The 14657-nt window shown below is 45.8% G+C and overlaps 1 protein-coding gene across 1 annotated transcript in view; it reads left to right on the top strand.

The window, feature by feature from the left end:
* Positions 1 to 14657, top strand: part of LOC147717834 (polypeptide N-acetylgalactosaminyltransferase 6-like) — a 470804-nt gene that overhangs the window by 223241 nt on the left and 232906 nt on the right. The window lies entirely within an intron of this gene.

Genomic DNA, 14657 nt, shown 5'->3' with positions numbered 1-14657 from the left:
TTTAGCGTTGTGCATAATTCAGCATAAAGGATGAAGCATTCAACTTGTTCTTATGATGCTGACTGCTTTCTGAAATCCTATGTAGGAAAGGTGTTCTTAACTGCGGTCTATAAACCCATGAGAAAAAAACTTTTCTTAGACTACATTGTAGCGACTAGGTAAAACTCTGTTCTGAAAAGCATCCGTAGTGAGGACAAACACAGCATGATAGTGTTGAAGTAGGAGGTTTGTAAATATACACTGACCATTTGAGGCACCTGGTTCGTGTGACAGGGACCTTGAGAACATGCTGGATTTTTTCACACTTTTCTGAGAGAAAATTGTCAGAAAATGTTGTTTCTTGTTTTCTCACAACATCTTTAGAGACTAGCTGGATCATAAAACTTTTTTTTCAGCATTTTTAAATCCAAAATAAGGTATTTATTTGTCAGGTGCTTGTCATGTGTGAGAAAGAAACTAGTACAGATCTGTGGGGTGTACCTTCCCTCTTCTTACTCTGTCAAAGAGTGTAAATTTGGCAGAACATTTCTAAAACGACACCCAAGGACATGGAAGGCATTTGTCTCAGAGTCAAGCTGGAAAATCTTGGCGCCAAGCGGAGGGACAAGCCCCATTTGGGAACACTCCAGTTCCATTGTAGGGTGGCAAGCTCTTCTAAGGAAACACGAGCGTGAAGTAAGGACACGAAAGGTAACCAAAGTCGTCACCACTATTTTTATTAGGTTGCCTTTGAGACATTTGGCTATTCCATGCTCAATGTTAAAAAGATCAACACCAACATGATGGCACCATCGTCGCTATTCCTCTAAATCAATGAGGCTGAGACACACATCACCAGTGACAACAAAGCAATTGAGACAACTGATGTTTACGCTGACACCAAGGAAAACACTGAGACTGGATGGTGTCTAGGCAGACCTCCATGATACCAGTCAGTAAAATGTTCTCTCTCTTTCCTACCCAGCATTTAGGAGGTCATGGCTCCCCTCACGACGGACATTCTGCTAGAGGAAGAACACATATTCTTGCACTCCAACTGTAAGACAAATGCAGACATCACCCTCTCCTTCTCAGAACTCTTCTCTTTTCAAGTTGTTCTTCATCCTCGGATGTATGACATCACAACGCATGATTTTACCACGCATGCTTTTACATCGCAACTTTTACAACGCATGCCTTTACAACGCATAGTGTTGAGGGGTGCTGGATAGTGAATAGTTTAATTTACTATTCCAACTCCAGTCCCCGTGGATAGTAGGGAAGGTGTTGGATAGTAAATTAAATCTATTCCCTATCCTAGAGCGCCCCCCAGCGCAATGAGTTGTAATGGTTTGCGTTTTAAAAGTTGCGATGTAAAAGCACTGTGTGGTAAAAGTTGCGTTGTATAGGATGTTTCCCTTCATCCTCATATCCTGTTGACTTGCCAACAGGGTCACCAATGGATGACATTTCCACCTTCCACAATGTAATGGTAAGAGAAGCAACGCAATTAAATATTCCATAGGACACTCCACAAACAAAATTATTCATAATCATGGAGAAACTGCAGTCATGAGTAAGTTTGAGGCTTCTACTCCATTTGGAGCCACGTTTCCTTCACATAATGCCAGCAACAATAAAAGCAGCCATGCTAAGACTAATGAGGAAGCACAAACTTCTTTCTCAAGTTCTGGAGATCCCAGGAAGTGACCGGAGACCCAATCCTATCTTTGTTTCACCTGTCAGACATAGATATGCTCCTGCTACAGAAACCTCTGCTCCTCCAGATTGTTAAAGCAAGATGATGGACATGGCAGGAATGAAAGTGGGCTCATAGCAGCCAATGCTCTTAAAAATGCAGGTGCCTCATTACTTCTCATACAGCAATGAAATATTTCTTAAATGCCCTGCTGGAGCATTGCAGGGGAGACTTTGGAGTGATGGTAAAAGAGGGATCTCTTACCCTAAACCAGATGATCAGTGCTGCTGTAGATGTTGAGGAACATGCAGCATCAAGATAGCAACACAGAAAAGGCTAAGGGCGCAGAAGCTTTAGTGGCCTGGGGGCTGTAGGGTGGGGTCCTGGAATTCCCATCTTTCTTTAAAGCCCTGCTGCCCCCCAGAGTCTTTTCCACTTAACCATAGTGAGGCAAACTTTGTGATATGGAGTCAAAATATCAAGTTTTTATTATCGACTAGACATAATATTGAGTAAAAAATATAGAATAGACATAATATCGACTAGACAGAATATAGACTAACAAAATATTGACTAGAAAATTTTAATATCGAATAGAATGGACATAATATCGAATCAAAAATATATAATGGACATAATATCGACTAGACAGAATATAGACAACAAAAATATCGAATTTAAGGTAAGTTAATATTAATTTTTAATTTTTGTGTAATATAATTCTGTAGCGGGTTGTGGGTTTATAGGGGAATAGGGTGGGAAGTAATTTAATTATAATTAATTAAATATGTTATTTTATTTATTGTATTTATTTAGAACTAATTGTTAATTAATTATTAATTGGCAATTAATTAAAAAATAATTGGTAATTAATTTTAAATGATTAATTGATAAATATATTAATTTTAGTAATTTATTTTCTGTAGCGGGTTGTGGGTTTATAGGGGAATAGGGTGGGAAGTAATTTAATTATAATTACTTAAATATGTTATTTTATTTATTGGTATTTATTTAAAATTAATTGTCAATTAATTAATAATTGATAATTAATTAAAATATAATTGGTAATTATTTTCAATTGATTCATTGATAAATATGTTTATTTTAGTAATTTATTTTATGTAGCGGGTTGTGGGTTTATAGTGGAATAGGGTGGGAAGTAATTTAAATATAAATAATTAAATATGTTATTTTATTAATTGGTATTTTTTGGGAAATAATTGTGAATTAATTATTACTTTGTAAATAATTAAAATATAATTGGTAATTAATTGTAATTGATTAATTGATAAATATGTTAATTTTAGTAATTTATTTTCTGTAGCGGGTTGTGGGTTTATAGTGGAATAGGGTGAGAAGTAATTTAATTATAATTAATTTAATATGTTATTTTATTTATTGTTATTTATTTAGAACTAATTGTTAATTATTAATTGATAATTAATTAAAATATAATTTGTGATTACTTCCGGGGCGATCGAGACGTCTTCGCTAGAGGGCCTATTGGGAACCTTCTGGAGTTGCCCTGTCTCTGGTGCTGTTGTCGAGTTTGTTATGCTCGCGCAATAGAATAGCCTTCACATTTTTAAAGCACAAGAGTCCTAAGAAACTTAAAGGCTGAGAGCCAATACCGAGGAGGTGAACTGTTCTTCGAGAGTTAGCAAGGATTGCCACATTTGCCGGGAATACTAACAGGGGAGATCAAGACTGACCAGCGGGCGCGGGACTGCGAGTCCCAGCAGGCAGAGCGCCGAAGTCACCAGGCGCACCTGCGACTCTTCCCGCCCCCTCCCCCTCCCCCTCTGCAGCTGATAACGGCTCGCGGCCCCCGCTTCGCGGGAGCTGCTCGCAGCCGTTCAAGGTGTTTCACAGAGCCAATACCGAGGAGGTGAACTGTTCTTCGAGAGTTAGCAAGGATTGCCACATTTGCCAGGAATACTAACAGGGGAGATCAAGACTGACCAGCGGGCGCGGGACTGCGAGTCCCAGCAGGCGGAGCGCCGAAGTCACCAGGCGCACCTGCGACTCTTCCCGCCCCCTTCCCCTCTGTATATAGGAGAGCTCATTCCCGCGCAAGCGGGACGCGCACGGGTCGGAGCACGGGGCGAAGCCCGGGCATAGGCCGGCCCTCTGTGACCCTCCGAGGCCTGCAGAGACTGGACTGGGCCAGGCACTTTGTCTAACGTCTCCAAAGTCACCCACACTGCAAGTATACCTCCATTGCTGTGGCTTATTATTGTGTCGTTATTGACCCCTTTTATTTCTTCCTGTCTGTATCCATGCTAAATTGCACTTATTGAGGAGCCTTGGAACGTTAAGTACCCAGTTTAATTTGTATTCCTCTCGCTAGCATCTTGTGCCCTCATCTTATTGTTAGTTTGTCACTACTTTGGCTTTGCCGATGTCTACTCGTGAGACATGTATGAAGCCTGCGGCGGGAACTAAAAAACTGACGGGCACATTGGATAACTTCATTCTTCGTACTAACTTCCTAATAGGTCAAGGCATAGTACTTATGGAAAGAAGAGTCTCTCAGGACTTAGCGCATGCTAAAAGGTCGTCATTAGGCAACATAGCCTCTGCGCTGTAGCGATCGCTACCATCGACACGGCCAAATGTAAAAGATTCCGTATTGACAGTCCCTTGCGGAAATACTACAAGTCCCAGAAGGCCATCCGGCGCTGGGGGTTGGCTCAATGGGAGGACCTTATATAAGCTCCACCTCCGGAACACAACGGGGCTTGTCAATCGTGTTCCGTATTTGCTCATAGCAGTTGAGCATTCTCTCTTCGAGTGGTATTCTTGAGGACGACGCTGAGGAAAAGCCTGCGTGGTCAGTTGTCCTGTTCTTCACGATGCCGAGGAAAAGCCTGCGTGGTCATTTCTCTGATCTGCACAACGCCGAGGAAGAGCCAGCGTGGTCAGTCGACGTTGGAGCAATCAACGCCGATGAAGAGCCAGCGTGGTCAAGAATCCTGGAGAGTCCTTGTTACAAGCCATATTCTGTCGTGCAAGTATCCCTGAGGAGTGCGGGCTCGCCTCCTGTTCTTTTGTATACTTCTACTGTTTGAAGCGGTACCAAGGCTGCCGCCATTTCTTGTTTATATTTCGAGGAAGTTCTGTGTTCTCTGTCAGTGGTTGCTGACTCTACCTGATACTTGGGCTACCCCGTTCCACAAGGAGTATTGTGGTTCTTGCAAGCGTGGCGCTTAAACGCTTGGTATTCGTAGTCCTCCAGATCTACTTTGTTGCCTACTACTGCGGTAGGTAGAGGAGTGAAGTTAACTTCTCCGTACTTCTGGTAAACTTTTCATTAGTGTGCTGTGCGTATGCTTGGATTCCTTCAAGGATACATGGGGTGGATAAACTGGTGAGTGTGGAATCCAAGGGGGGGAGTCATGGTTCACATAGTTACCTCTGCGGTATTAATCTCTTGCTCTCTGTCCCCTCCTCTACCTGCAGTGTCCCAGTACCAGTAACCTCATGGTGTAACGACCAGACGATACCAGAAGTACCTTTCCCCCGATGCCAATCTACCTCCCGGCCCCTATCCGTACAGGCTCAAATAGTGGGTAGATTCCATTGTTGGGGTTTGTGTGGTGCGGAGTTGGAAGGACTATCGTCTATCGTCTCTGCTGGCCATCAGAGTAAGGTTAGTGGCGCTTGCGTATTCTTGCGCTGCTCTCAATCCCGACAGATTGACAAGCCCAAGAGTACAGCCCAGCCTAGACAATGGATACTAATGCTATTCTCACTTCCTTGTTGGAGAGCTTTACAGGACTTCAACAAGAGGTTCAAAACTCCCGTGTGGAGAACCAGGCTTTATATAAAGAAGTCTCTGATTTAGGCAAAGACGTGTCAGACCTTGCCCAGAGAGAGCCGGTGGTGAAACCATTGATTAGACCGGCCACCTTGCAGCCGCCTCCTTCCTTCCAAACAGGGCGTTCGCTGGCAGCCCCATCCACTTCTACCGAGACCACTCCCACTGTCCATATAATCCAAAACCATGGGATACCCCTAGCTCCCCCCGAAAGGTTTTATGGAGACCCGCGAAAATTTGAGACATTTTTGAATCAATGCCGTCTGCATTTCCTATGTAAACCTATGGTCTTTCAGGATGAAGCTTCCAAAACTGCTTTCATGATGTCCTATATGGGAGGGAATGCGTCCAGCTGGACTATTCCTTTACTGGAAAGGAATGACCCTGTTTTGCATGATTTTTCTACCTTTTGCCTAGAACTCCGTAAATTGCTTGATCGGAAGTCCCACATGTTGTCCCTAGATCATGAATTAATGACCTTGAGACAAGGGTCCCAAGATCTGTTGTCCTACATCACCACTTTTAACCGCCTTATTGTGGAAACGGATTGGCCGGCTCAGAAACGGATCTCCTTGTTTTACCAAGGACTCCGGGGAGAACTGAAGGACGTATTAGCACAGGTGGTGCAATTACCTTCTACCTGTGAGGAATTAATAGATTTGACCGTCCAACTAGATCACCGGTTGCTGGAACGGAAAGGGGATAGAAACAGGGGGGATAATAGATACTCTTACCCCATGGTTAAACCCCGGCAGGGGGGTGAAGAAAAAGTAAAGACACCAGAAGGACCGGAACCCATGCAAATAGGGGGAATACGTGGTCCTCTCACCAGGGAAGAAAGGGACAGGAGATGGAGGCTCAAACTCAGCCTATATTGTGGCAAAGGTGGATACTTCATCAACGACTGCAGAGCTAGGAATTACGTTCCAGGGAAAAAACCCCTTCCCAGAGGGCAGGCTGCTCTTAGTTCCAGTGAGCCGGCGGAAAACTGATGGTCTTGGATCAGATAGAGACCTCTGATTTGAGACGACCTCTTGATACGGTCTCCCCTTATGTCGCCAATACTCTACACCCTGCAGTCGCCCATATGAACGTGAGTGTTTCATTATGGGTTACCAATCAGGACCCTGTAAGACTAGATGCCTTGTTAGACTCAGGTGCAACTGGAAACTATATAGACCAGAACTATGCCTTCCGCATGGGTATCCCCTGTGAAAAGAAATCTATACCTGAAACCGTTAAAACAGTGGATGGTACGGTACTGACTTCAGGCCCTGTCACATACCATACGCTGGCCCTGTTAATGAGATTCGGTGAAGATCACTGTGAGTACATCCAGTTCGACCTTATCGATGCCCCTCAGTTCCGTCTCATTCTAGGTATGCCTTGGTTGACACTGCATAATCCATTGGTGAGCTGGGCGTCCCGTACAGTATGTATGACGTCCGAATATTGCAAGGAACATTGTCGAGAAGGAATACACAAGGACTTCCCCCTTGTTCCCTCACCCGCTACTTTCTTAGCAAGTGAATGTATCGTTGATTCCTTTTGTTGTGCCACCGCATTACCTGATGAATACAGGTCTTTTCACGCCTTGTTTGATAAGCAAAAGGCTACCCAATTGCCTCCTCATCGCACCTACGATTGTCGGATTGACCTCATTCCGGGTGCGGACATCCCTTGGAGCAGGGTGTATGCCCTGACAGAAAAAGAAACACAGTATCTAAAAACCTATATAGAGGACAATTTAGCGTCTGGGTTCATAAGACACTCCATCTCCCCTGCCTCGTCACCCATGTTCTTTATACCTAAGAAGGATTGTGAGGAGCTGAGACCTTGTATTGACTATCGAGCCATTAACAAGGTGACCATCAAGAACCGTTATCCTCTGCCCCTAATTCCTGTGTTGATGGATCAGTTGAAAGGTGCTCGCTATTTTACAAAACTTGATCTCCGCGGGGCCTACCATCTGGTCCGCGTAATGAAAGGGGATGAATGGAAGACTGCTTTCAGAACTAAGTTTGGTCTCTATGAATATCGAGTAATGCTCTTTGGCCTATGCAACGCCCCAGCCGCCTTCCAGTTCTTTATGGACGAGGTGTTAAGGGGGTGTTTGGAGACATTTTGTGTGGTCTACATAGACGATATTTTAATCTATTCTGTGTCTCTTTCTGACCACATAATCCATGTGAGAACTGTGTTAGAAAGGCTCCAACAAAACTCCCTGTATGCCAAACTGGAAAAATGCCTTTTTCATGTTCAGCAAGTTGCCTTCTTGGGTTATGTTATTGATGCTCAAGGGTTTCGAATGGACATGAGTAAGGTGAAGGCCATTCTAACCTGGAGAACGCCACAAAACGTCAAATCTGTGCAAAGCTTTCTCGGTTTTGCCAATTACTATCGGCGTTTCATTCAGGATTTCTCCAAAGTCATTCATCCCATCACTTCCCTTTTGAGGAAAAATGTCCCTTTCAAATGGGGAGAGGCTGCCGAAACCTCATTTCAACTCCTAAAAGAGAGGTTTACACAAGCTCCCATTCTTCGACATCCGAACCCAAAGATGCCGTTTGTGTTGGAAACTGACGCATCTCAGTTTGCTCTGGGAGGGGTCCTGTCCCAACGCCACCCTACCACGGGTCAGCTCCACCCCATGGCATACTACTCTAAGAAGCTCACCCCGTGTGAGGTTAACTATACCATCACTGACAAAGAGCTCCTAGCTATCAAAAGAGCGTGTGAAGAATGGAGGCACTACCTCCTAGGGGCGTTACATACTGTCGAAATCATCACAGACCATCGCAATCTGTTATTCTTAAAGACAGCGAAGGCTTTGACTCCTCGACAACTGAGGTGGACCCTCTTCTTTTCAGACTTTGATTTTGTGATCAAATATAGACCTGGGACTCGTAACGGAAAAGCAGATGCGCTCTCCAGGTTGGGCGAGGAAGAAGCGGGAGTCCCCACAGAACCCCCTTTCATTCTAAAGGGGATCGAATATCCGGAAAATACTATCGCCTTAATCACCTCTGAAGATTCTCTGGATGATGTTAGAGTCGCCCTAACTGACCAGGATTTAACTGCTTGGGTACAGGAAGAGCCAGATAATCGATGCAAAAAGGATCAGTTAGCCTATCATTTCCATGCCTTATATGTACCCTCATCTGCGTTGCAACGCAAAGTCCTGGAATGGGCACATGATTCTGTTCTAGGGGGACACATGGGCATTCACAAGACAACCGCTAACGTGGAACGATCCTTTTGGTGGTCTGGTGTCAGACCTGATACTAAAGAATATGTCAAGAACTGTGCGATTTGTGCCCAGGGTAAAGCCAGTCATATCAAACCACCGGGACTATTGCAGCCATTACCGATTCCACCCAAGCCGTGGCACACCCTGTCCATGGACTTTATCGTAGAAATGCCCCCTTGTGAGAAACAAACGGTCGTTCTGGTGGTTGTGGACCATCTTACAAAAATGGGACACTTTATCTCGTTACCTGGTCTGCCTTCCTCCAGTGAATTAGCCAAAGTCTTCCTGCAACACATCGTCCATCTACACGAATTGCCGAGTGTGTTAATTACGGATCGGGGGACACAATTCACCTCTCGTTTTTGGAAAGCTCTATGTACCATTCTGCAGATAGATGCTCGTCTCTCATCAAGTTACCATCCACAAACGGATGGTAAAACGGAACGTCTGAATCAGACGCTTGAGCAATACCTGCAATGTTTTTCGTTACAGAACGCCACTGATTGGACCATCCTTTTGTGGTTGGCGGAGTCGCCTACAATAATGCTGTACATACCACCTTGGGTTGTTCTTCGTTCTTTTGCCTTTATGGATTCCATCCGAACATGCTTCCCTTTGAATGGCCGGCTGAATCCTTGGTTCCTGCCATCCATGAACATCATGCTCATCTTCGGGCTATTCTAATCGAGGCTCGGAACAATTTGGAAAAAGCCCAAGCAGCCCAGAAGCTGTTCGCTGATAAGAGACATACCCCTGAACCTGAGTATAAGGTGGGGGACAAGGTTTGGCTTTCTACACGCAACCTGCATATTAAGAGACTTACGAAGTTGAAGCCTAAATATGTTGGTCCCTATGGCATTTGTGAGGTAATAAATGCTGTAGCTATGAAACTCTCGTTGCCAGTGTCATGGGCGATTCATCCTGTATTTCATGTATCGCTCCTACGTCCTTGTCCTCCGAGCGTGAGGTTGCCTGATCGTCCTCGTCCAGTGGAAATCGAAGGCCACAAGGAATATGAGGTACTGTCTATTCTGGACTCTCGCTTGGTCCGAGGCAGGATCCAATACCTGGTGGATTGGAAAGGGTTTGGCCCCGAAGACAGGACCTGGGAGCCCGTGGACCATCTCCATTGTCCCGATTTGGTTGAACAATTCCATGAGCGGTTTCCCGGGAAGCCGGGATGTCTGCCGGGACGGCGGTCCACGAGAGGGGGTTCTGTAGCGATCGCTACCATCGACACGGCCAAATGTAAAAGATTCCGTATTGACAGTCCCTTGCGGAAATACTACAAGTCCCAGAAGGCCATCCGGCGCTGGGGGTTGGCTCAATGGGAGGACCTTATATAAGCTCCACCTCCGGAACACAACGGGGCTTGTCAATCGTGTTCCGTATTTGCTCATAGCAGTTGAGCATTCTCTCTTCGAGTGGTATTCTTGAGGACGACGCTGAGGAAAAGCCTGCGTGGTCATTTCTCTGATCTGCACGACGCCGAGGAAGAGCCAGCGTGGTCAGTCGACGTTGGAGCAATCAACGTCGATGAAGAGCCAGCGTGGTCAAGAATCCTGGAGAGTCCTTTTTACAAGCCATATTCTGTCGTGCAAGTATCCCTGAGGAGTGCGGGCTCGCCTCCTGTTCTTTTGTATACTTCTACTGTTTGAAGCGGTACCAAGGCTGCCGCCATTTCTTGTTTATATTTCGAGGAAGTTCTGTGTTCTCTGTCAGTGGTTGCTGACTCTACCTGATACTTGGGCTACCCCGTTCCACAAGGAGTATTGTGGTTCCTGCAAGCGTGGCGCTTAAACGCTTGGTATTCGTAGTCCTCCAGATCTACTTTGTTGCCTACTACTGCAGTAGGTAGAGGAGTGAAGTTAACTTCTCCGTACTTCTGGTAAACTTTTCATTAGTGTGCTGTGCGTATGCTTGGATTCCTTCAAGGATACATGGGGTGGATAAACTGGTGAGTGTGGAATTCAAGGGGGGGAGTCATGGTTCACATAGTTACCTCTGCGGTATTAATCTCTTGCTCTCTGTCCCCTCCTCTACCTGCAGTGTCCCAGTACCAGTAACCTCATGGTGTAACGACCAGATGATACCAGAAGTACCTTTCCCCCGATGCCAATCTACCTCCCGGCCCCTATCCGTACAGGCTCAAACAGTGGGTAGATTCCATTGTTGGGGTTTGTGTGGTGCGGAGTTGGAAGGACTATCGTCTATCGTCTCTGCTGGCCATCAGAGTAAGGTTAGTGGCGCTTGCGTATTCTTGCGCTGCTCTCAATCCCGACATGCGCGTACCCCTTTCAAAGCCTTCATTATCCCTGAAACTCACTCTATGGATGCCGATTATGTGACCCATTCTATCCCTCGTATCAATACTGTCACCCTAGATCCCCCTGTCCCGTCCTCTGATATATTGACCACACAGGATAACAACTCATTGTCCCCACTTGTTGTTGATCCTCCTGAGAACATCTGTACCCAAAGGGGAAGGGGAAGGGGAAGGGGAAGGAGCAATTCCTAAATCGAAAAGTGCTTCCATCAAGGTTAATGGTGTCAATACAGATAATCAAGTTATGCCAATACGATTGAGTGATAATATTAGTGGCAGTGGTAGCATTGAGGAGGGGAGGGATAACATGGGGCCCAGCACAAGGAGAGAAGAGGCACAGCAGGCACACGGCCTTCAATCACTAGGTACTCCTGATGATACAATTTTGAGCAGCAGTTTGGGTAGTGTACCTGGCGACAGTAGTCTAGAAGAAACTTCAGAGGATCTGGAGGATGAGTATGGCCCGCTCATAAGCACTCTATCTGATCTTATGAAGTCTCTTCTCTCGCCACTGGAGAGAAGACTCCAAGGCATAGAGCAACAGCTTAAGTCTCTTCACCACGAACTAAAATCTCGGAATAGTGCACCCAATGCACCGGTCCCTGTTCGTAATCCTCCCCCCACTACTAAGAACCAACCTGTAGGGAAAATCTCCACCCCTAAGACCTTCCAAAATTCTTTCTGCCATAAAACCTACCCCTAAGGGGAACAAAGCTAGTGCTACCAAGCCAGCAACCAACGTGACCATTACACCCCAGATTGTAGCTGGCCCAACCACCTTCATCCCCAACCCCATCCCTTCCCATCTCGAGGAACCAAAGCCACGTAGGAACATTAACCTACCACCCGACGCTTGTCCCTATGTGATAGTTCTAACTGGTGTCCCTGAGCTTGCCCCTGCAACACATGAATCATTTTGGGCTCTCAAAAACAAAGTTTGCCATTGGCTAAATAGTAATTCTCCCCCCCTAACATTAATAGTAAAATTCTAATGGTAGAGAGAGCACCCTGGGTGGGCGAGCATAAGAAAAGTCTACATGGTGGCTGTGTTGTTGTCACATTTAAGGACCCACGCTTGGTGGACCATATCTGTTTCGGGCCCCCAAATAACAACCTCTCTACGATTAGGGTTAAACCCTTGTCATACTTTTATACACGTACGGAACATCAAGATAATAGGTGGAGTTGATGGAGAGTTCCTAACCACACGAGGAGGGGGATGAGGGGTGAGCCATCGAGAGCCTGGAACGCAACCAATTGGGCAGGGGGCGACGATGGAGGTTGGAACACAGCAGGGAGAAGAGCAGGATGATTTATCCCAGGTGAAACTCAGTTTAATGGGGATTGGCACGGCCCACAGCTTAACTACCCTCGAATCCCCTGCTATAATCGCTTCAGTGGATTGGAAGCAGTCGACTGACTCCTAACCCAGTCTGCTGGACAAATGGAAAAGAGTGTGGTGAGAGCTGTCCCCCGGGATGAACCCAAAAGCAGTAGAGAGAGCATAGCCAGCCTGGGGACCACTAGATCTAGTCTGGGAGTGACAGAACCTAGTATCCCAGTCACAATTAAGGAATTACCTGAAACCCCCTTCTCTATGAAGATTCTGTCTTGGAACATAGCTGGGCTAAAGAAAAATCTTGCTAACCCAGAATGGAATGATTTTATTTGATTTGGATTTGATTTATCAATTTATAGAGCGCGCGAATGCCCGAAGGCGTCTTGGCGCTAAGATATACCCTTGTCTCTTGAAGATGTTGTTAGAGCTATGCGGAGAACAGCCAGGTTTTAACTTCCTTTCTCAAAGATTTCAAAGATGAACTGATTTTTATGGCAAGAGGCAGCTGATTCCAGGTTCTTGCTGTATGTACAAGGAAGCTTCTTCCGCCCCAATTGGCTCTTCTGAATCTCGGAATCCCGATAAGTCTCTTTTGGCCGGATCTGAGAAGTCTATTTGGCTCATAAAGTTTTAGATGTGACTTCAGGAATTGTGATCCAGTTCCGTTAATAGCCTTATATGCCAGGCACAGTGATTTAAATTGTACCCTTTTTGCAATAGGTAGCCAGTGCAGGGTTTTTAGTTTGTGGCTAATTGGCTCAAACTTAGGTATGTCTAATACAAGCCTGGCTGCTGCATTCTGCAGGTGTTGAAGTTTGGCTAGGATTTTCATCCTGGCTCCAGCATAAGGGCTGTTCCCGTAGTCCAGTCTTGACAAAGCTAAAGCTGTCACCACTGTTTTACGCGAATCTTGTGGTAGATAAGGTAATATTTTTTTAATCATTTTTAGGATATACCAGAGTGTTGATGCCAGTTTGCTGGCTTGGGCGTCAAATGAGAGATTGGTGTCTAGAATGATTCTCAGGTTCCTCACTTTTTCAGATGGATCTAGGCATCTTCTCATGTTTTTAGGCCACCAGGAGGGGGACCATATATTTGTGTTGCCTCCTAATATCATGACCTCACTCTTGTCCCCGTTAAGTTTTAGGCAGTTTCTTTTCATCCATTGGCTGACTTTAACCCCTTTGCTGCGGCGGGTATTCCGCCGCAGCGCTAAGGGGGTAGGGCGGCAGCGCGGTGGTCACGTGCTTGTGACGGAACCGCTCCGTCACGGCTCGCGGTTGAGCTGTGCTTGTGACGGAACGGTTCCGTCACGAACGCGCCCGCCCAATGGAACGCGCCGCGCAGGCGCGCCGAGCGGGCCGTGACGGAACTGTTCCGTCACAAGCACAGCTCACCCGTGGCTTGTGACGGAGCGATTCCGTCACAAGCATACAAGGGGTTAACCATGCAATGTTGAAATTTTTCTGCTGTGTCCTCCACATCCTTACTGATTGACACCACGATTTGAGTATCGCCAGCATAAGATATTGGAATGAAACCACAGTTCCTTATAATTTCAGCAAGAGGGGCCACATATAGATTAAAAAGAGTGGGGCTCATCGAGGAGCCCTGTGGGACCCCGCATGGTAGGTTGAATGCATTGGATTTAGCTCCTCCTGATTCTACCGAGAAAGTTCTATTCTCTAGGTAGGAAGCAATGAGGGTACATGCTGAGTCATGTATTTCTGCTGTTTTTAGTCGGGTTGGAGGATCTCGTGGCTGACCGTATCGAAGGCCGCCGATAGGTCAAGTATTACCAAGGCGGCCTTCGCTCCATTGTCCAACACTTGCCTGATTTCCTCCACTGCTGTGAGTAGCGCAGTCTCTGTTCCGTGTCCCTCGCGAAAACCGAACTGAGAATGGTCCAGCCAGTCACCATCCATCAGATATCGGGATAGCTGTTTGTTTAACAGTTTCTCGATGATTTTTGCGGCAAAAGGGATCCTGGCTATTGGTTTGTAATTGTTTGGGATTTCACCGTCTAGGTTTGGTTTTTTCAGTAGCGGCTTGATCGATATATTTTTTATTAAAAATTTCCACATAAGGAAACCTGGTCACTAACCCCACTATACAAAAATGGGTACTCTACTTACTTTACGCCAGCAGTCACGGAGGGGACAGGCCGGCCTTCAGGTGGCCTGCATATTTGGGTTTATGTGAATTTGAACTGTGTAGTTACCACCCATAAAGTCCTTTCTAACA

The sequence above is a fragment of the Lissotriton vulgaris genome, chromosome 5 (genome assembly GCF_964263255.1).
Source record: "Lissotriton vulgaris chromosome 5, aLisVul1.2, whole genome shotgun sequence".
NCBI classification, from domain to species: domain Eukaryota; kingdom Metazoa; phylum Chordata; class Amphibia; order Caudata; family Salamandridae; genus Lissotriton; species Lissotriton vulgaris.
This window is presented reverse-complemented; position numbering and strand designations above follow the sequence as displayed.